Below are 23,982 nucleotides of genomic sequence, written 5' to 3' on the forward strand. Positions count from 1 at the left end.
AAGAGGGAAAAGGAGTGCTCAAGAGTTAGATGAAGAGCAACAGAGGAAAAGGACCCGGGATATACTTACTGCTCCCACAGACGAAGAATCATAGAATCATAGAATCAAAGAGTTGGAAGAGACCTCATGGGCCATCCAGTCCAACCCCATTCTGCCAAGAAGCAGGAATATTGCATTCAAATCACCCCTGACAGATGGCCATCCAGCCTCTGTTTAAAAGCTTCCAAAGAAGGAGCCTCCACCACACTCCGGGGCAGAGAGTTCCACTGCTGAACAGCTCTCACAGTCAGGAAGTTCTTCCTTATATTCAGATGGAATCTCCTCTCTTGTAGTTTGAAGCCATTGTTCCGCGTCCTAGTCTCCAGGGAAGCAGAAAACAAGCTTGCTCCCTCCTCCCTGTGGCTTTCATGGGCTTTCATGAAGAGTCTTTCATGGGTTTTTCTGGGAGTGATGGGTCTGGGAGTGATGGGGAAGGGGATGACTTACTTACTTACTTACTTACTTAGGCGATCCCTCGTTGGACGAGTAAGATGGTCTTCCATTATGCGTTTCCTTGTGGGTTCGTAGGTGGCTGTGGAGCCCTATTCTTGACCCGCATCTTCTCCCACAGTGAGGGCATTGGTTTCCAGGTAGAAGGTGGTCCTGGTCGGGGTTGGCTTGATGCGCCTTCCTCCTGGCATGTTTCTCTCTTTCGCCCTCCACTCGTGCCTCCTCGAATTCTGTAGCATTGCTGGTCACAGCTGACCTCCAGCTGGAGCGCTCAAGGGCCAGGGCTTCCCAGTTCTCAGTGTCTATGCCAGAGATTTTAAGGTTGGCTTTGAGGCCATCTTTAAATCTCTTTTCCTGTCCACCAACATTTCGTTTTCTGTTATTAACTTCAGAGTAGAGCAACTGCTTTGGGAAACGGTGGTCAGGCATCCAGACAACGTGGCCTGCCCAGCGGAGTTAATGGCAGAGGACCATCGCTTCAATGCTGGTGGTCTTTGCTCCTTCCAGCACGCTGATGTTTGTCCGCCTGTTGTCCCAAGAGGTTTGCAAGATTTTTCGGAGGCAACTCTGATGGAATCGTTCCAGGAGTTGAGTGTGATGTCTGTAGACAGTCCACGTTTCGCAGGCATATAAGAGGGTTGGAAGGGCAGTCACTTTATAAGCAAGTATCTTGGTCTCCCTACGGCTGTCTTGGTCCTCAAACACTCTCTGCTTCGTTCGAAAGAATGCTGCACTCACAGAGCTCAGACGGTGTTGTATTTCAGTGTCAATATTGACTTTTGTGGAGAGGCGGCTGCCAAGAGAGCGGAAATGGTCAACATTTTCTAATGTTACACCATTAAACTGTATTAGGAGGAGCCTGAAAACATGGTTGTTCCAGTGTGCCTTCCCAAAATAAGGAAAACTCTCAGCAATATGCCCTCAAAATGCACTTTATCATTGATTTAGGACTGACTGCGTTCCTTCATTTCTCCTTGAAAATTCTATCCCAGTTATATCCTACCTTGCTCATGTCCAGCATTATTTTTAATTTTAATCTATTACATTTGGCCCGGCCATTGGTTTTAAATGCTTGTTTGTTACTGTTGATTTATTGTTTATTTTTTGTTATGTGATTTATATTAATCGTATTGCTTTGATTGTTTTGTTATTGCTTTGTTTATTGATGTACTGTGGGCTTGGCCTCATGTAAGCCGCACCGAGTCCCTTGGGGAGATGGTAGCAGGGTACAAATAAATGTTATTATTATTATTATTATTATTATTACTATTATTATTATTTCTGGCATTGGAGAGGGATTGGCTGGTGACTGCTGGAAGAGCACTTTGGTTTTCTCGATGTACAATGACAGGCTGAGCTTCTCACATGCTTCTGCGAAGTTGTTTAGAGTAGCTTGTAGGTCTTATTCTGAATGTGCACAGATGTCGTCGTCATCAGCATATTGGAGTTCTCTAACAAATGTTGTTGTGACCTTGGTTTTGGCAGGAGAAGTATGGTGTTCTGCAATGGGCGTTGAAGCTTTCAAGCTATGATTTTGAGCTGCATTGCTGTCATTGCCTTTTCCTGTATTTACAAGGTTTTGGTGATCATCACTAGGTCCAATATGAGACTAATTAGCAGCAGTCATTATCGCCTTCATTTTAACTGACGTTTCAGACAGCTTGTCAGAAAATACAAAGCAAAATGTAATGTAGAAACCGGAAAATCTTCCCGGCAGATTGGTTCAGCAAAAAGGTGAGAAGGGGAGGCCAGATAGAGATAGATAAAATGATGCGGAGGAAGTGATTTTGGAGAATCAGTGCTTTCTATTGAATCGGGACATTCCTTATAATTATTTTTTTATTTATACCCCACTTATCTCTTCCAAAGGAGACTCAAAGCAGCTCAACAAATGCCTCTGGACAAAAGAAATTCCTTTGCACATAACCTTTTTCATTTGTTCTTTCAACCTTTTCTTGTCTTCTGTCTAGTTGGAGGCTTTTTAGCAGCATTGGCATCGAGAGGTTGGTAGCAGAGAACAGATTTTGGGTGTTGGACTTCCAACAGCATGTCACAATAAACCATGCAACAAAGCTTGAGTTGGGAAATAGCGGGATTCATTTTGCACACACATATTGTTAGCGTTGGACAAAATGTATGCTGAAAATACATTGAAATACTCTTTTTTGTACGTTGAATAAACCTATTGATATTTTTGTATGGTACTTCTTCCTATAGTACTAGGTTTTTGCATTAAGGAGGTAGTTTTCACTTTAACTGTTATGCCTCAACATTATGGAATCATGGGAATTGTAGTTTTACAAGATCTTTAGCCTTGTTTGCCAAGTAGTGCTGAGGACTCACCAAACTGCAACTTGTGGGATTCCATAGCATTACGCTATGGCAGTTCAAGTGGTGTCAAACTGCATTAATTCAACAGTGTAGATGCACCCTGCAACTTATTTACTTTATTAGGTCTTTATCCAATTGGTGATCCCAACTAGAATAGACCAGTGTGCTGTCAGAGGCTTTCATGGGTGGAATCACTGGATTGCTGTGAGTTTTTCGGGCTGTATAGCCATGTTCCAGAAGCATTCTCTCCTGACGTTTCACCCACATCTGTGGCAGCATCCTCAGAGGTTATAGGGTCTGTTGGAAACCAGACAAGTGGGATGTCTGTCTGTCTGTCTGTCTATCTATCTATCTATCTATCTATCTATCTATCTGTGGAATATCCAGGACGGGAGAAAGAACTCTTGTCTGCTTGAGGCAAGTGTGAATGTTGCCATTAGCCAGCTTGATTAGCATTGAATAGCCCGGAAGCTTCAAAGCCTGGCTGGTTGCTGCTTGGGGGATTACTTTGTTCAGGACAGGAGAAAGAACTCTTGTCTGCTTGAGGAAAGTGTGAATGTTGCCATTGGCCAGCTTGATTAGCATTGAATAGAATCATAGAAGCAAAGAGTTGGAAGAGACCTCACGGGCCATCCACTCCAACCCCATTCTGCCAAGAAGCAGGAATATTGCATTCAAATCACCCCTGACAGATGGCCATCCAGCCTCTGCTTAAAAGCTTCCAAAGAAGGAGCCTCCACCACACTCCGGGGCAGAGAGTTCCACTGCTGAATGGCTCTCACAGTCAAGAAGTTCTTCCTCATGTTCAGATGGAATCTCCTCTCTTGTAGTTTGAAGCCATTGTTCCGCGTCCTAGTCTCCAAGGAAGCAGAAAACAAGCTTGCTCCCTCCTCCTCCCTGTGGCTTCCTCTCACATATTTATACATGGCTATCATATCCCCTCTCAGCCTTCTCTTCTTCAGGCTAAACATGCCCAGCTCTTTAAGCCGCTCCTCATAGGGCTTGTTTTCCAGACCCTTGATCATTTTGGTCGCCCTCCTCCTTGGAGAATAGCCTGGAAGCTTCAAAGCCTGGCTGGTTGCTGCCTGGGGGATTCCTTTGTTCGGATGTGTTAGCTGGCCCTGATTGTTTACTGATTGCTCAAAAAAACAACTTCAACAGAAAGGAGGACACCATGAAAATGAACAAATATTAAAATACTCTAAAATCAGGACAGTAAATAAAGAGCAACACCCAAAAACAGGGGAATTCCAGACAAGAATCAATCAGGGCCAGCTAACAAAGGATTCCCCCAGGCAGGAAACCACCAGGCTTTGAAGTTGCCAGGTTCTTCAGTTGTAATTAAGGTGGCCAGTTGTAATATTCACACTTGCCCCAAACAGACTTCTTTCTCCCACCTTGGACATTATTTCATAGATATATAAACCCAATTTTCCTAGTTTCCAACAGAACTCACAACCTCTGAGGATGCCTGCCATAGATGTGGGTGAAATGTCAGGAGAGCATGCTTCTGGAACATGGCCATACAGCCGGGAAAACTCACAACAACCCTAGAATAGGTTAATTGAATTCATAGAATCATAGAATCAAAGAGTTGGAAGAGACCTCCTGGGCCATCCAGTCCAACCCCATTCTACCAAGAAGCAGGAATATTGCATTCAAATCACCCTTGACAGATGGCCATCCAGCCTCTGTTTAAAAGCTTCCAAAGAAGGAGCCTCCACCACACTCCGGGGCAGAGAGTTCCACTGCTGAACGGCTCTCACAGTCAGGGAGTTCTTCCTAATGTTCAGATGGAATCTCCTCTCTTGTAGTTCGAAATCATTGTTCCGCGTCCTAGTCTCCAAGGAAGCAGAAAACAAGCTTGCTCCTTCCTCCCTGTGGCTTCCTCTCACATATTTATACATGGCTATCATATCTCCTCTCAGCCTTCTCTTCTTCAGGCTAAACATGCCCAGCTCCTTAAGCCGCTCCTCATAGGGCTTGTTCTCCAGACCCTTTATCATGGAATTGACTTCCAGTTTGGTAGGTCGACTAGGTTGAGGCTTCAATGTATTATGTTTTCTCAAAGACTCTCTGTATTTCCATAATCACAATTGCAGTGATGAATAAAGCCATCTGAAAACAAATATTTTGATTTTGCAAATCCCAGTTGATTGTCAATGCAACATTGGAGAAACTAATACGGGAACATTGGTAGGAATGGTTTTGAGTCCATATCTTGTTGTGAAAGCGAGGCTTGGCAATGTGGCTCACATTTTGTCGCAGGGTGTTGTTTACATTCCGCAAACGAGCCTGATGGATTGTATTTCTGCTCCCTTTATTACAAATATATATATACTAGCTTGGGGACCCGGCGTTGCCCGGGTTATTAGAGAAAGTGGGTAATGGCGGTTCTGTATGCCAAGTTTGGTCTTTATTGGTCTTTGGATAATGGCAGCATTATTTTCAGGAAGTGAGTGAAGGTACTTGAAGTCCCATCATCCATGGGCCATCCTCCTACAAACAGCAGCAGGATATAGAGTGGGTCATGGGGGCTTTGTGTGCCAAGTTTGGACTTTATCAGTCATTAGATGAGGATGGCAGTGGTGTCAGTAAGTGAGTGAAGGTATTGCAAGTCCCATCATCCAAAGTCCATCCCCTTTCAAATTGCAGCAGGATGTAGAGTGGATCATGGGGGCTCTGTGTGCCAAGTGTGGTCTTGATTGGTCATTAGAAGGGGGTTGCAGCAATTTTGGAAGGGAGTGGAGGTACTTGAAGTCCCATCATCCATGGTCTGTCCTCCTCCAAACTGCACCAGGATGTAGAGTGGGTCATTGGAGCTCCATGTGGCAAGTTTAGTCTTGATTAGTCATTGGCGAGGGTCTCAGTGGTCTCAGGAGGTGAGCAACGGTACTGCAAGTCCCATCATCCATCTCCAAAGTTTTCCAAATAACACCAGGACGTAAAGTGGGTCATGAGAGGTCTATGTGCCAAGTTTGGTGTTGATCCGTCATTGGATGAGGTTTGCAGAGGTCTCAGAATGTGAGTGAAGGTACTGGAAGTTCCATCATCCATGGTCCACCCTTCTCCAAAACTGCAGCAGGATGTAGAGTGGGTCATGGGGGCTCTGTGTGCCAACTTTGGTCTTGATTGGTCATTAGATGAGTTTTGCAGTAGTCTTGGATAGTGGAGGTACTTGAAGTCCCATCATCCATGGTCTGTCATCCTCCAAACTGCTCCAGGATGTAGAGTGGGTCATTGAAGCTCCATGTGCCAAGTTTAGTCTTGATGAGTCATTGGCGAGGGTCTCAGTGGTCTCAGGAAGTGAGTGAAGTGACTGCAAGTCCCATCATCCATTGTCAAATTCTTCCAAACCGCACCAGGATGTAGAGTGAGTTATGCAGGCTCTCTGTGTAAATTGTGGTCCTGATCCATCATCGTTGGCAGTTGTAATGGTCTTAGGAAGGGAGTGCAGGTAATGCAAGTTCCATCATCCATGGTGCATCCTCCCTCAAACTGCACCTGGATGTAGAGTGCGTCATGGAGACTCAGTGTGCCAAGTTTGGTATTTATCGGTAATTGGATGAGGGTTGCAGTGGTCTGAAGAATTGAGCAGTGGTACTGCAAGTCCCATAATCCACGGTCCATCTCGGCCAAACCACACCAGGACGTAAAGTGGGTCATGAGAGGTCTCTGTGTGAAATTTGGTCCTGATCAGTCATTGGATAAGGTTAACAGCGGTCTCAGAATGTGAGTGGTGGTACTGCAAGTCCCATCATCCATGGTTCATAGTCCTCCAAACTGCAGTAGGATGTAGAGTGGGTGATGGGGGCTCTGTGTGCCTATTTCGGTCTGTATTGGTAGTGTTCTGACCCAGCCCCCGGCCTTTCCTTTCCTCTCTTTCTCATCTCGGAATGTTGGAATTGAGGCTGGCCAATCAGAGACCATATGCAAATTTCCTTCTCATGACTCCGTTTCTGTCATGAACTCTTTTCTCCACCAGGGGCTCCTCTTGAAGCTGGCCAATCAGAGACCATATGCAAATAGCAGCGCTGCCCAGCCAATCGGAATGTTGGAACTTTCTGGCTGGCCAATCAGAACGCTGGCACATACACCGTCCGCCCTCCGCCCTCCGCCCTCCACAATTCCTCTGTCCGATACAAACACTCTTCTTTATTATATACTAGGCCACAGCAACGTGTGGCAGGGGACGGCTAGTATTTTATATAGACGTAATTAAATCAATTTTCTATTTTAGTTCCAAAGTTCCAAGTCTTAAAATAACTGAAAATGACAGTTAATTGGTAATTTATAGTTACAAAAGAATACCACAACGTCTGTTGGAAACACTTGAAAACTGTGTCAATACACTTTGAAAGAAATCAGGTTCAATTGATAAACTTCAGTGGGCACTCAAGACTGCAAGTCTAGTCAGTCTTTCTTGGACTATTGTGCTTCTTATGTATGTTTTCAAATGTTTAGGAGTTGAAAAAGACCTATATAGAGGCATAGTGATGGGAACCCTATTACTGTATTTCCCCAAAAACAAGACACTGCTTATATTTATTGTTCCTCAAGGAGACATACTATGGCTTATTTTCAGAGGATGTCTTATTTTTATTAATCACTAGCTTAGGGACCCGGCGTTGCCCGGGTTATTAGAGAAAGTGGGTAATGGCGGTTCTGTATGCCAAGTTTGGTCTTTATTGGTCTTTGGATAACGGCTGCATTATTTTCAGGAAGTGAGTGAAGGTACTTGAAGTCCCATCATCCATGGGCCATCCTCCTACAAACAGCAGCAGGATATAGAGTGGGTCATGGGGGCTCTGTGTGCCAAGTTTGGTCTTTATCAGTCATTAGATGAGGGTGGCAGTGGTGTCAGTAAGTGAGTGAAGGTATTGCAAGCCCCATCATCCAAAGTCCATCCCCTTTCAAACTGCAGCAGGATGTAGAGTGGATCATGGGGGCTCTGTGTGCCAAGTGTGGTCTTGATTGGTCATTAGAAGAGGGTTGCAGCAATCTTTGGAAGGGAGTGGAGGTACTTGAAGTCCCATCATCCATGGTCTGTCCTCCTCCAAACTGCAGCAGGATGTAGAGTGGGTCATTGGAGCTCCATGTGGCAAGTTTAGTCTTGATTAGTCATTGGCGAGGGTCTCAGTGGTCTCAGGAAGTGAGCAAAGGTACTGCAAGTCCCATCATCCATCTCCAAATTGTTCCAAATAACACCAGGACGTAAAGTGGGTCATGAGAGGTCTATGTGCCAAGTTTGGTCTTGATCCGTCATTGGATGAGGTTTGCAGAGGTCTCAGAATGTGAGTGAAGGTACTGGAAGTTCCATCATCCATGGTCCACCCTTCTCCAAAACTGCAGCAGGATGTAGAGTGGGTCATGGGGGCTCTGTGTGCCAACTTTGGTCTTGATTGGTCATTAGATGAGTTTTGCAGCAGTCTTGGGTAGTGGAGGTACTTGAAGTCCCATCATCCATGGTCTGTCGTCCTCCAAGCTGCTCCAGGATGTAGAGTGGGTCATTGAAGCTCCATGTGCCAAGTTTAGTCTTGATGAGTCATTGGCGAGGGTCTCAGTGGTCTCAGGAAGTGAGTGAAGTGACTGCAAGTCCCATCATCCATTGTCAAATTCTTCCAAACCGCACCAGGATGTAGAGTGAGTTATGCGGGCTCTCTGTGTAAATTGTGGTCCTGATCCATCATTGTTGGCAGTTATAATGGTCTTAGGAAGGGAGTGCAGGTATTGCAAGTCCCATCATCCATGGTGCATCCTCCTTCAAACTGCACCTGGATATAGAGTGCGTCATGGAGACTCAGTGTGCCAAGTTTGGTATTTATTGGTAATTGGATGAGGGTTGCAGTGGTCTGAAGAATGAGCAATGGTACTGCAAGTCCTATAATCCACGGTCCATCCCTGGCCAAACCACACCAGGACGTAAAGTGGGTCATGAGAGGTCTCTGTGGGAAGTTTGGTCCTGAACATCATTGGATAAGGTTAACAGCGGTCTCAGAATGTGAGTGGTGGTACTGCAAGTCCCATCATCCATGGTTCATCCTCCTCCAAACTGCAGTAGGATGTCGAGTGGGTGATGGGGGCTCTGTGTGCCTATTTCAGTCTGTATTGGGAGTGTTGTGACCCAGCCCCCGGCCTTTCCTTTCCTCTCTTTCTCATCTCGGAATGTTGGATTTGAGGCTGGCCAATCAGAGACCATATGCAAATTTCCTTCTGTCATGCCTCGTTTCTGCCATGAACTCTCTTCTCCACCAGGGGCTCCTATTGAAGCTGCCCAATCAGAGACCATATGCAAATAGCACCACAGCGGCAGCCAATCAGAACGCTGCCACATACACCGTCCGCCCTTCCTCTGTCCGATACAAACAAACACTCTTCTTTATTATATATATAGATATATAGATAGATATATATATATTGCTCTGCGCCTTCCCTAGTTTTGCATAGGGTGGGAATGCCAAATGGCTTTGGTCCTAGTACATAACAGCTGTAAGTTTTCCCATTATTCATTCCTGGCATTTTTCTCGTGCTTTTTAAAAAGTTGTTATTGCTGCATTTTGGATCCCGTTCCTAATGTTCTAGCGCATTGCTTCATATCTGGTTTTCTAGGGTTTTTAGTTTTTTCTTTTAGAGGGCTGACTAAGCCTAGGGAGGCCTTCTGCCAATATTAGTCTGAGGATCATAAACTGACTCATCTTCTACCACTGGAATTGGAATCTAAAAGGGAAACCAAACATGCTTCAGCTCCTTTTACTAAACTCTGTTTAATCATAGATTTATTCGGGTTTTTTAAAATTTATCATGTCAGGAGAAAATCAAACAGTTGTATTGCATTTTTTAACAAACTACAAACAAACAAACTTTGCAAGCTTGGTAGTTGATTAAATGTCCTTTGACCAGTATCTGGCCACTTGGAGTGCCTCTGGTGTTGCCGCAAGAAGGTCCTCCATTGTGCATGTGGCTGGGCTCAGGGTGCATTGCAGCAGGTGCTCAGTGGTTTGCACTTCTCCACACTCGCATGTTGTGGATTCCACCCTGTAGCCCAATTTGTTAAGATTGGCTCTGCATCTCGTGGTGGCAGAGCGCACTCTGTTCAGCTCCTTCCAAGTCGCCCAGTCTTCTGTGTGCCCAAGGGGGAGTCTCTCATTTGGTATCAGCCATTGATTGAGGTTCTGGGTTTGAGCCTGCCACTTTTGGACTCTCACTTGCTGAGGTGTTCCAGCGAGTGTCTCTGTAGATCTTAGAAAACTATTTATTGATTTGAGTCGTTGACGTGCTGGCTGATACCCAAACAGGGGATGAGCTGGAGATGTCTCTGCCTTGGTCCTTTCACTATTGGTTGCTACTTCCCGACGGCGAGGAAGAGCATGCAAGGCTTGTGGGAGTCTCATGGCAGCGAGTCCCTTCAAGGCAGGGGGGTTCTGTGTGGGAAGTCTGGCCCAGTTCTATCGTTTTTATTTTCTGTTGTTCATGGGGGTTCTGTGTGGGAAGTTTGCCCCAATTCTGTCATTGGTGGGGTTCAGAATGCTCTTTGATTGTAGGTGAACTATAAATCCCAGCAACAACAACCCCCAAATGTCAAGGTCTATTTTCCTCAAACTCCGCCAGTGTTCACATTTGGGCATATTAAGTATCCGTGCGATGTTTGGTCCAGATTCATCATTGTTTGAGTCCACAGTGCTCTCTGGATGTAGGTAAACTACAACTCTAAAACTCAAGGAGCGAACCAAACTCTTCCAGTATTTCCTGTTGGTCATGGGAATTCTGTGTGCCAAGTTTGGGCCAATTCTATCATTGGTGGAGTTCAGGATGCTCTTTTATTGTAGATGAACTATAAATCCCAGCAACTACAACCTTCAAATGTCAAGGTCTATTTACCCCAAACTCCACCAGTGTTCACATTTGGGCATATTGAGTATTTTGTCAAGTTCGGTCCAGATCCATCATTGTCTGAATCCACCGTACACTCTGGATGTAGGTGAAGAACAACTCCAAAACTCAAGGTCAAATGTTCACGAGTGTTCACATTTGGGCATATTAAGTAGTCATGCCAAGTTTGGTCAAAATAAATCCTCCTCCTAACTCCCAACTCCCAACAGTGTTCACATTTGGGCATATTGAGTATTGTGTCAAGTTTGGTCCAGATCTATTATTGCTTGAGTCCACAGTGCTTTCTGGATTTATGTGAACTATAACTCCAAAACTCAAGGAACCCACCAAACTCTTCTAGTGTTTTCTGTTGGTCATGGGAGTTCTGTGTCCCAAGTGTGGTTCAATTCCATCATTGGTGGAGTTCAGAATGCTCTTTGATTGTAGGTGAACTATAAATCCCAGCAACTACAACTCCCAAATGACAAAGTCTATTTTTCCCAAACTCCACCAGTGTTCACATTTGGGCATATTAAGTATTTAAGTTGTTGACAAGTTTGATTGAGATCCATCATTGTTCGAATCCACAATACTCTCTGGATGTAGGTGAAGGACAGCTCCAAAACTCAAGGTCAAATGTTCACGATTGTTCACATTTGGGCATATTAAGTAGTCATGCCAAGTTTGGTCAAAATAAATCCTCCCCCCACCCAACCCCCAACAGTGTTCACATTTGGGCATATAGGTGAACTATAAATCCCAGCAACTACAACTCCCAAATGTCAAGGTCTATTTTTCCCAAACTCCACCAGTGTTCACATTTGGGCATAATGAGTATTCTTGCCAAGTTTGGTCCAGATCCATCATTGTTTGAAACCACATTACTCTCTGTATGTAAGTGAACTACAACTCGAAAACTCAAGGTCAGTGGCCTCCAAACCCTTCCAGTGTTTTCTGTTGGTCATGGGAGTTCTGTGTCCCAAGTGTGGTTCAATTCCATCGTTGATGGAGTTCAGAATGCTCTTTGATTGTAGGTGAACCATAAATCCCAGCAACTACAACTCCCAAATGACAAAATCAACTCCCCCAACCCCACCAGTTTTCAAATTTGGGCGTATTGGGTATTTGTCCCAAATGTGGTCCAGTGAATGAAAATACATCCTGCATAGCAGATATTTACATTGTGATTCATAACAGTAACAAAATTGCAATTTTGAAGTAGCAACGAAAATAATGTTATGGTTGGGGGTCACCACAACATGAGGAACTGGATTAAGGGGTCACGGCATTAGGAAGGTTGAGAACCACTGCTGTAGAATATAGTTGGGGCGGGGGGTGGGGGGCTATTCCTTCCCTTCTCTTGAAAAATATGTTTCTATTAATTGAAACAAAGGCAATATTTATCTATTAGCTGTCCCCTGCCACGCGTTGCTGTGGCCCACTCTGGTGATCTGGAAAATAGAGTAATGAGAAAGTGTTGGTTTCTAATACATGTAATGTCTTTCTGCTTGTGGCTAAACAGCATTTCTTGTTCTTTCTTTGTCAGTGTTGATGGCGAGATTGTCTGGTTTGCCCACTCCGGAACATACAACATATAATTGTCCTTCTTTAGGGGTCCCTTTCAAATCTATGATACTATATCTCTCTGTGTGTGAATCATATCTATCTATCTATCTATCTATCTATCTATCTATCTATCTATCTATCTATCTATCTATCTATATCTATGGCTGGATGGCTCTTTGTCAGGAGGGCTTTGATTATGTTTTCTTGCCCTGGTGAAGGGAGTTGGACTGGATGGCCTTAAGTATTTTCTGTTGGTCATGGGGGTTCTGTGTGGGAAGTTTCCTCCAATTCTGTCATTGGTGGGGTTCAGAATGCTCTTTGATTTTAGGTAAACTATAAATCCCAGTAACTACAACTCCCAAATGTCAAGGTCTATTTCCCCCAAACTCCATCTGTGTTCCTAGTTGGTTGTTGTTGTTGTTCATTCGTTCAGTCGTCTCTGACTCTTCGTGACCTCATGGACCAGCCCACGCCAGAGCTCCCTGTCGGCCGTTACCACCCCCAGCTCCCTCAAGGTCAGTCCAGTCACTTCAAGGATGCCATCCATCCATCTTGCCCTTGGTCGGCCCCTCTTCCTTTTGCCTTCCACTTTCCCCAGCATCATCGTCTTCTCTAGGCTTTCCTGTCTCCTCATGATGTGGCCAAAGTACTTCAACTTTGTCCCTAGTCTCCTTCCCTCCAGTGAGCAGCTGGGCTTTATTTCCTGGAGGATGGACTGGTTGGATCTTCTCGCAGTCCAAGGCACTCTCAGCACTTTCCTCCAACACCACAGCTCAAAAGCATCTCTCTTCCTTCGCTCAGCCTTCCCGAAGGTCCAGCTCTCACATCTGTAGGTGACTACAGGGAATACCATGGCTTTGACTAGGCAATGGATCTTGGTTGCCAGTCTGATGTCTCTACTCTTTACTATTTTATCGAGACTGGACATTGCTCTCCTCCCAAGAAGGAAGCGTCTTCTGATTTCCTGGCCACAGTCTGCATCTGCAGTCATCTTTGCACCTAGAAATACAAAGTCTGTCACGGCCTCCACGGTTTCTCCCTCTATTTTCCAGTTGTCAATCATTCTTGTTGCCATAATCTTGGCTTTTTTGACGTTTAGCTGCAACCCGGCTATTGCGCTTTCTTCTTTCCTAGTTGGACATATGGAATATTCGTGCCAAGTTTGATTCAGATCCATCATTGTTTGAGTCCACAGTGCTCTCTGGATGTAGGTTAACTACAACTCCCAAACTCAAGGTCAATGCCCACCAAACCCTTCTAGTGTTTTCTGTTGGTCATGGGAGTCCTGTGTGCCATGTTTGGTTCAATTCCATCACTGGTGGAGTTCAGAATGCTCTTTGATTATAGGTTAACTATAAATCCCAGCAACTACAACTCCCAAATGACAAAATCAATTTTTTTGAATGAAGGACATACAATGGGTTGTTAGGTGTCTTGTGTCCACATTTGGCGGCAACTCGTTCAGTGGTTTTTGACTTATGTTAATCCCACAAATGAACATTACATTTTTATTTATATAGATTTTGCTGCAGCATCACACCACTGTCCCATCCTCTGAGTGTGCCTTTGGTTTGGATGCCTAAATGTGGAATTTTGCATTCATCTCTGCTTAATTTCTTTCTGCTAATTACTACAACAGTCTATAATTGTTCATTGTTAGTGGAGTTTTCTGTCTCCTTGAGAGCTCATGCCCATATTTTCCCACTTTGAGGTTTGAACAATGTAATAAAAACAAAGTGGAGAATTATATATATATGCGTGTGTGTGTGTGTGTAATACATGGAAAGGGGGTAATGTTCCTTGACTTAATAGCTTCCCTGGTATACTATTAACTTTGGTATGCTTGCAATTTTTTACCATGTTGGAGGTGTTTCAATACACTTTAGGAACATAAAATGTCTTGTGCACAATTTAGGTTTGCACAAAATAGTTCCGCCCTCCAAAACAACAACGGCACAGTGATAAAATCACTTTAGGGTTGCCATAAATCAGAGATTAGGTTGTTGTGGATTTTCTGGCCAGGTTCCAGAAGCATTCTCTCCTGACGTTTTGCCTGAATCTATGACAGGTATCCTCAGACGTTGTGAGGTCTGTTGGAAAGTAGGACAAGTGGGGTTTATATATCTGTGGGATGTCCAGAGTGGAAGAAGAACTCTTTGACCTCACCTCTGAGGAAGCTTGCCATAGATGCAGGCGAAACGTCAGGAGAAAATGCCTCTAGAACATGGCCATATAGCCCGAAAAAACCCACAAGAACTGAACTCTTTGTCTGTTTGAAGCAGGTGTGTTGCAACTAGCCACATTGATTAGCATTGAATAGCCTTGCAGCTTCAAGGTCTGGCTTTTTACTGCCTGGGGAATCCTTTGTTGGGAGGTGTTAGCTGCCCCTAGAATCATAGAATCAAAGAGTTGGAAGAGACCTCATGGGCCATCCAGTCCAACCCCATTCTGCCAAGAAGCAGGAATATTGCATTCAAATCACCCCTGACAGATGGCCATCCAGCCCCTGTTTAAAAGCTTCCAAAGAAGGAGCCTCCACCACACTCCGGGGCAGAGAGTTCCACTGCTGAATGGCTCTCACAGTCTGATTGATTCCTATCTGGAATAAAGAATAATACTCAGAAAGCAAGGGAATTCCAGACAGGAAACAATCACAGCTTTGTGTGTGTGTGTGTGTGTGTGTGTGTGCATGTCAGGAGTGAGTTGAGAAACTGCAAGTTGCTTCTGTTGTGAGAGAATTGGCTGTCTGCAAGGATGTTCCCCAGAGAACACCTGGATGTTTTACCATCCTTGTGGGAGGCCTCTCTCATGTCCCTGCATGGGAAGCTGGAGCTGGCAGATGGGTGCTCATCCCACTTCCTGGATTTGAACCGCCGACATTTTGGTTAGTACTTCTGCCAGCACAAGGGTTTAGCCCTTGCACCACCAGGGGCTCCTAAGGCTAGCGAACACCTCCCAACAAAGGATTCCCCCAGGCAGTAAGAAGCCAGACCTTGAAGCTGCAAGGCTATTCACAACAATTTTGCATTGCCTATCTCCTAGTGCTTTTAATAATTTAAATTTTTATTCTTGATTTGGTTCTGTCCAGTGAAATTCCTTGTGTTGTTGTAGGTTTTTTCAGGCTATATGGCCAGTGAAATTCTTTGTGTTTTGATGTTTTGATTTTATATTGCTGTGTTGTCTATTATATTGGGGGTTTTTGCATTTTATGTTTTTGTGTAATACTGTGTTTATTGTATTGATGGGCATGGCCTTATGTAAGCCGCCCCGAGTCACCTGGGGGAGATTGATCGGGGTATAAATCATAGAATCATAGAATCAAAGAGTTGGAAGAGACCTCATGGGCCATCCAGTCCAACCCCATTCTGCCAAGAAGCAGGAATGTTGCATTCAAATCACCCCTGACAGATGGCCATGCAGCCCCTGTTTAAAAGCTTCCAAAGAAGGAGCCTCCACCACACTCCGGGGCAGAGAGTTCCACTGCTGAACGGCTCTCACAGTCAGGAAGTTCTTCCTCGTGTTCAGATGGAATCTCCTCTCTTGTAGTTTGAAGCCATTGTTCCCTTGCGTCCTAGTCTCCAAGGAAGCAGAAAACAAGCTTGCTCCCTCCTCCCTGTGGCTTCCTCTCACTTATTTATACATGGCTATCATATACCCTCTCAGCCTTCTCTTCTTCAGGCTAAACATGCCCAGCTCCTTAAGCCGCTCCTCATAGGGCTTGTTCTCCAGACCCTTGATCATTTTAGTCGCCCTCCTCTGGACACATTTCAGCTTGTCAATATCTCTCTTGAATTGTGGTGCCCAGAATTGGACACAATATTCCAGGTGTGACACAATATTCCAGGTGTGTAAATAAATTATTATTATTATTATTGTTATTGTTATTCAGTGCTAATCAGTGTGGCCAGCTGCAACACACCTGCCTCCAACAGACAAGAGTTCTTTCTCCCACCCTGGACCTTCCACAGATATATAAACCCCACTTGTCCTAGTTCACAATAGACCTTACGACCTCTGAGGATGCCTGCCATAGATGCAGGCGAAACGTCAGGAGAGAATGCTTCTGGAACATAGCCATACAACCTGGAAAATTCACAGCAATCCAGTGATTCCGGCCATGAAAGCCTTCAAGAATAGAATTGTGTGGATTGTTTTTCCCACTGTTGCTCCCAAAGTGTGACCTGGTTTGTGTTTCAAAGTATGTAATAATTTGGGTCACTGGAAGGAGACATTGCTGGGCTTTTATTTCTTTTCAAGCCATGAGATTTGTGCCATGTTCTTGTACTTCTTGTGACCCCTGGCCCTTCTTGTAATCTCCCCTTCTCCTTTTGCTTTACTCTTTTGCAGCTGTTCCGGCCGATAAGCTATCTGTGAAACCCTTTCCTGGTGACCAAGAATGGGAGGCATTTCATTGTGAGCAGTAACTGACCCGCATCGTAATTTGGAGTTTCTTTTCTGAGCTGCAGCATTGGCCGTGGAACTATAGGTAAGGTGGCTTATTGTCACTTCGGTTCGTCTTTCCATAACGCTTTCTTAACTCCTTACTTTCTTTATGTGTGCAAAAAGAAGGGGGAAAGTTGGATTGTGGCATTGTTAGGAGTTTTATCATTTTGGTCATCTATCCGGAATGCTTTGACTGTGCTTTTCCTGTATGGCAGAATAGGGTTACACTACATGGCATTTGAGTCTCTTTGAAATATATGATCTATATAAACAAGAATGTAATGTTCGTTTGTGGGATTAACATAACTCAAAAACTACTGGACGAATTGACACGAAATTTGGACACAATACACCTAACAGTCCAATGAGTGTCCATCACCCATAAACACAAACGCACATGCGCACACACACACACACAAACCCCAGCGGAACAGACTTAAAAACCCCCAAAATACACCATATATACATATACACATACACTCATATACATATGCACATGCACACATTCATACACACATGTATATATATGCACAAACACATACAAATATACACACATACATATCCATACAAACATATATACATCTACACATGCACACACATATCCATATACATACATATGTACACACAAATATGCATATAGACAAGGACACACACAATATGCATGCATACATATAAACACACAAATACACAAATAGATACACACACATACATACACCCCCATATATATATATATATATATATACACACACACACACACACACACACACACACGCAAACACACACATATATACACACACAAAACACATATACACAGACAGTCCAATGAGTGTCCATTACCCATAAACACACACACATGCGCACACAGACACACACAAAGCTCCATCGGAACAGACTTTAAAACCCGAAAAATACACCATATATACATATACACTCATATACATATACACATGCACGCATTCATACACACACATGTGTATATATGCACAAACACACACAATTATACACATATACACACATACATATACGAACATATACATATTCACATATACATGCACACATACATATACACATGCACACACATATCCACATACATACATATGTACACACAAATATGCATATAGACAAGCACACACACAATATGCATGTATACATATAAACACACATGTATATATATGCACAAACACACATATGCATATACACATACACACACATACATATACATACACACATATACACACACATATCCACATACATACATATATGCATATAGACAAGCACACACACAATATGCATGTACACATATAAACACAGAAATACACAAATATATACACACATATAAACATCCACATATATATATATATATATACACACACACACACACACATATATACACAAATATATACACACACATACACACATATATACCCACACAAAACACATATACACAGACTGGGCCACAGCAATGCATGGCAGGGGATGGCTAGTTCTAAATCATTTTGTGCACAAAATCAAGTTTTTGTGCCTTGAACCATTGCGAAGCAAAGGCATAACTATCTCGGCCACTCGTATAGACAGTTTTGGAGTGGGTTGCTATGAGTTTTCCGGGCTGTATATCCATGTTCCAGAAGCATTTTCTCCTGATGTTTCGCCCACTTCTGTGGTAGGCGTCCTCAGAGTTTGTGATGTCTGTTGGAAACTAGGCAAGTGGTGTTTATAGATCTCTGCAATGTTCAGGATAGGAGAAAGAACTCTTGACTGTTGGAGGCAAGTGTGAATGCTGCAATTGATCACCATAATAATAACAATAATAATAATAATAATAATTATTATTATTATTGGTCGTGTCAGGAGCGACTTGAGAAACTACAAGTCGCTTCTGGTGTGAGAGAATTGGCCGTCTGCAAGGACGTTGCCCAGGGGACGCCCGGATGTTTTGATGTTTTGGAATATTTAGGATTCTCGGAAGATGCATGGATGGAGCAAACATAGTGGTGAAATAAATAATATGACAATGAAAGGAAGAAGAGGTGGCAATTATCCATTGAGAGGGGTGAAATCGGAGTTTTCTCCATTAACTTTTATGCCAGTCTGTTTTCTTCACATTTGCTCTGTTGTCAGTATCTGCAAAGACTCCGAAGTTTGCTAATTGGCTGGTTGGCTTCTGGGTTCCCAGTGGGCGATGCCACCAGGCAAATACCATTAGTGATTGTTTACTCTGGGTTTGTGTCTCTTGATGATCATTTGGGAAAGGATGTTGTTCTGCTTCCGTCCTGTTGCTCTCTTGCAAAATTCTTTGAACAGGAGGGGGAAATAAAATCTGTGAAGGACAGCATAGAATCCAGATGTGCGGAGGAAGTCAGGCTGCTGCCCCCAAACTGCCAGGCTAACAAGAATTGCCTTGATCTGCAGGTTTATACTCCCAGGCGCATGCTGGGCCTCAGATGTGGATGGTCCAGATCAGAAGAGAGAGAGAGAGAGCTTGTTTACAACAGCCTTCTGCTATTCTCATTTATTTAATTGTTGGTACTGCAGTAAGATACACTCCGGGTGGTTAGGAATGGGCTTGTAAAGACAGAATTCCCACTTAGAGGGTTTGCAAAGTGATTCCGACAAATAAGGCAACAGAAGGAAGAAGTAAACAGAAAGGATGTTCACAAGAATCACGTTTATGTTTCTACCAGTCAAGCCAAAAGAAAGAGATTTCAAGATGGGCTCTGCATAGTTCTCTGCATAGTCACCGAGAACTGGGAAGCCCTGGCCCTTGAGCGTTCTAACTGGAGGTTAGCTGTGACCAGCAGTGCTGCAGAATTCGAAGAGGCACAAATGGAGGGTGAAAGGGAGAAATGTGCCAAGAGGAAGGCACATCAAGCCAACCGCGACCAGGATTTATTTATTTATTTATTTCTGGTACTTTTACCCTGCCCTTTTCAACCCCAGAAGGGGGACTCAGGGCGGCTTACAGAAAAGGCAGAATTCGATGCCTATACAAATTACACATAATATACAAAAACATAATTAAAACAGTTATCACAATTAAAACAGTCAACAGCCAGTACATAACACATCATATAAAGCATCATATAAAGTCATTTTTATAATCAGCGTTTCGTTATTCCAGAGTTCCATAGATCCAATCCGTCTATCATTTCCTAGTCATCATCGAAGTTCTTTCTTTATCTGCCCGCTTGTCCAAATGCCTGGTCCCAGATCCATGTTTTTAGTTTTTTCCGAAAAGAAAGGAACGATGTTGCAGATCTAATTTCCCCGGGGAGTGAATTCCACAGGTGGGGGCCACCACTCAGAAGGCCCTACTCCTCGTCCCCGCCAATCTCACTTGTGATAGAGGCGGGGTCGAGAGCAGGACCTCCCCAGAGGATCTTAGGCTCCGGGTTGGGATGTAGAGGGAGATCCATTCGTACAGATACACTGGGCCGGAACCGTATAGGGTTTTGTAGGTCAAAACCGGCACCTTGAATTGTGCTCGGAACTGGATCGGCAGCCAGTGGTATGCTCCCTGTATGACGCCCCGGTGAGTAGTCTGGCTGCCTCCCGCTGGACTAGATGGAGTTTCCGAGCAGTCTTCAAAGGCAACCCCACGTAGAGTGCGGGTTGGCTTTTGCCTGGAAATTATTTATTTATTATTTATTTATTTATTTATTTATTTATTTAGAACTTTTATATACCGGTCTTCTCACCTCTGACGAGGGACTCAGGCTGGTTTACAGCAGAGGATTTATACACAATAGTTTAAAACATCACATCGTATAATACACTAATATAAAAACACATTAAAATACAATCATATAATTACATAAGGCCAAGTCGTCAGAATAAAATCACAATTCATCCCCATCCGTTCGTGTGGTCAAGAGTTATTGACTCACTCATCAAATGCCAGATTCCAGAGCCAGGTTTTCACCAACTTTCTAAAGGTCAGGAGGGAAGGGGCAGTTCTAATCTCCAATGGCAGAGAGTTCCAATGGGCGAGAAGGCCCTGTCCCTCGTCCCCACCAGACGCGATTGCGAGGGTGGTGGGACCGAGAGCAGGGCCCCTCCAGAAGATCTTAACAAACTTGATGGTTCATAGGGGAGAATCCGTTCGGACAGGTAAACTGGGCTGGAGTCGTTTAGGGATTTATAGTTCAACACCAGCACTTTGAATTGTGCTCTGAAGCCATTTGGCAGCCAGTGGAGCTGGCGCAACAGAGGAGTAGTATGCTCCCTGTACCCCGCTCCTGTTAGTAATCTAGCTGCCGCTCATTGGACTAATTGCAGCTTCCGGGCAGTCTTCAGAGGCAACCCTACTTAGAGAGCATTGCAGTAGTCAATACGGGATGTAACCAGAGCGTGGACCACCGTGGCCAAGTCAGATTTCCCAAGGTACGGGCGCAGCTGGCGCACAAGTTTTAATAGTGCGAAAGCTCCCCTGACCACCACCAAGACCTGGGGTTCCAGGCTTAGCGATGAGTCCAGGATCACTCCCAAATTGCGAACCTGCGCTTTCAGGGGGAGTGTAACCCCATCAAGCACAGGCTGTAACCCTATGCCCTGTTCGGAAACCGATGTCCTCACTGCGGGAGAACATGCGGATCAAGAACAGGGCTCCACAGCCACCTACGGACTCACCGCCAAAACACTGAACTTGGAGGACCACCATCCTCAGACTATGAGGGATCGCCTAAGCAGTCTTGTTCTGCTCACTATCTCTCCATCCCCAATGCTGTGGTGTGGCTTCAGTTTGTTGTCAGATTATAGCATCCCTAACATTGGGTTTCCTGGGGCTGAGAGTATATGGACTGTACATTTTTCAACAGAGAAAAAGTGAAATGCCCTGATACAGGATGAGCGACATTTGGCTTGAAAATGGTCAATGTAAATGGGACCTTCAAGGGTTATCCGTAAAGTAAGGTTCCAAGGCACGTAGCTCTCATAAGGAATTTTCTCAGGGGAAGTTGATATCACTGCCATGTAGCAGGAAGCCAGTGGAAGAAAACGAGCAGTGCTAGTCGTCAACAGTTCATCAACTGGCATTGTGGTGAAGAGAGATGAGCATCCTTCTTCTGTTTCCAAGTGCGAAGTTCACGCTGTATGAGGGTTATCCAGAAAGTAAGGTTACAAGGCACGTAGCTCTCGTGGGGAATTTTCTTGGTGGAAGTTGGTATCACTGCAGTGTAGTGGGAAGCCAGCGGAAGTGAATGAGCAGTGCTAGTCGTCAGCAGCTCATCGACTGGCATTGTGGTGAAGGTTAGAAATGAGTGTCCTCATTCCGTTTTCCTCCAAGTGCAAAGTTCATGCTATACGAGGGTTATCCAGAAAGTAAGGTTACAGGGCACGTAGCTCTCATAAGGAATATTCTCATGGGAAGTTGGCAATTACTGCCGTGCAGCAGGAAGCCAGTGGAAGCGTACGAGCAGTGCCAATCGTTAGTAGCTCACCAACTGGCATTGTGGTGAAGAGAGATGAGCATCCCCATTCCGTTTCCCTCCAAGTGCGAAGTTCATGCTGTATGAGGGTTATCCGGAAAGTAAGGTTACAAGGCACGTAGCTCTCGCGGGGAATTTTCTTGGGGGAAATTGGTATCACTGTCGTGTAGCGGGAAGCAGTGGAGGCGAATGAGAAGTGCCAGTCATCAGTAGCTCATCGACTGGTGATGTGGTGAAGGTTAGAGAAGAGTGTCCTCATTCCATTTCCCTCCAAGTGCAAAGTTCACACTGTAATATGCGACTTAAATGCTAAGGGCATGAACGCTGCTGTGATTCATGGTGAAATCGTTTTCGTTAATGGAGAGAACGTCATGTCAAGACAGCATGTGACAAAATGGGTGCGGAATATATTGTGAGACCATGAAGAAACTTCGCCGAGCCATCCAAAACAAACATTGTGGGATGCTGACGGGAGGAGTCTGTCTCCTTCATAACAATGTGCATCCACACACCGCTCATGCATCACAAGAGTTGTTGACTTCGTTTGGTGTTGATGCTTTAAGCCACCCCTCTCACAGCCCTGATATTGCACCTAGTGACTATCATCTGTTCACTCAATTGAAGAAACACCTGGGTGGAAAACATTGTTTTGATGACAATGAGGTGAAAATCGAAGTGACGGAACTGGCTGAAAAAGGCAGATGGAAACTTCTATGACACAGGCATCAAAAACTCATCCCACAGATGACAAAATGTGTTGAACTGAATGGTGATTATGTGGAAAAATAATGTAATACCTATGCTACAGTCCATGTTAGTTTGATTAAAATATATACAATATTTGTATTTTAAAAAAATATTGTAACCTAACTTTCCAGAGAACTTTGTAGGAATCTTAGTAGACCATGAGATGAACATGCATCAACAGGAATTAAACAGCCAATGAGATTCTAGGCTGTATCAAGAGGAGTGTAGTGTCGAGATTGAGGGAAGTCCTAGTCCCACTGTCTTCTGCTTTGGTGAGGACTCTCCTGGCATAAGAACCCTGTGTCCAGTTTTGGGCAAAGAACTTCAAGAAGGAGATGGACAAGATGGAAACAAGTCCAGAGAAGGGCAACCCAAATGGTCAAAGGCCTGAAAGCTGAGTCATACAAGGTTTGGCTTAGGGAGCTGGACATGTTTACCTTGGAGGAGAGAAGGCTGCGATGGGATGTGAGAGCCATGTTTAAAAATCTGAAAAGAATGTCACATTGAGGGGAGAGAAAGCTTGATTTCTGCTGCTCCAGAGACCTAGACACAATGGATTCAAATTATCGGAAAAAAGATTCCACCTAAACATTAGGAAAAACATCCCAGGCTGCTTGACAGTGGGATATGCTGCCTGGGAGTCCAGGGAAGTCTTTTTCTCTGGATGGGCATCTGCCAAGAGTCAAACTACAAGAAAGGAGATTCCACCTGAACATGAGGAAGAACTTCCTGACTATGAGAGCCATTCAGCAGTGGAACTCTCTGCCCCGGAGTATGGTGGAGGCTCCTTCTTTAGAACCTTTTAAACAGAGGCTGGATGGCCATCTGTCAGGGATGATTTGAATGCAATATTCTTGGCAGAACGAGTTTGGACTGGATGGCCCATGAGGTCTCTTCCAACTCTTTGATTCTGTGATTCTATGAGTGTTTGATTGTGTCTACCAAAACAAAAATGGGGTTGGACTGGATGACCCTTGGATCCCTTCTGACTATGATTCTATGGCTTGTCCAAGGTCACCAAAGGATTTCCATGGCCAAGACATGAGTCAAGTCCTAACTGAAACCACTGACTCTCTTCCTTTCCTGGTCTCACACTGTAATTTTGAGTAGCGAA

The 23,982-nt window shown here is 44.3% G+C and overlaps 1 protein-coding gene across 3 annotated transcripts in view; it reads left to right on the forward strand.

Moving 5' to 3' along the window:
- Positions 1-23,982, forward strand: part of EXTL3 (exostosin like glycosyltransferase 3) — a 287,801-nt gene that overhangs the window by 106,156 nt on the left and 157,663 nt on the right. For all 3 annotated transcript variants that reach the window (XM_060754687.2, XM_060754686.2, XM_060754688.2), the window contains exon 2: positions 16,603-16,741. The gene's annotated coding sequence lies outside the window, so the exon portion shown is untranslated. The remainder of the gene's footprint in view (positions 1-16,602; positions 16,742-23,982) is intronic.

Source organism: Anolis sagrei, chromosome 1, assembly GCF_037176765.1.
Source record: "Anolis sagrei isolate rAnoSag1 chromosome 1, rAnoSag1.mat, whole genome shotgun sequence".
Taxonomy (NCBI): domain Eukaryota; kingdom Metazoa; phylum Chordata; class Lepidosauria; order Squamata; family Dactyloidae; genus Anolis; species Anolis sagrei.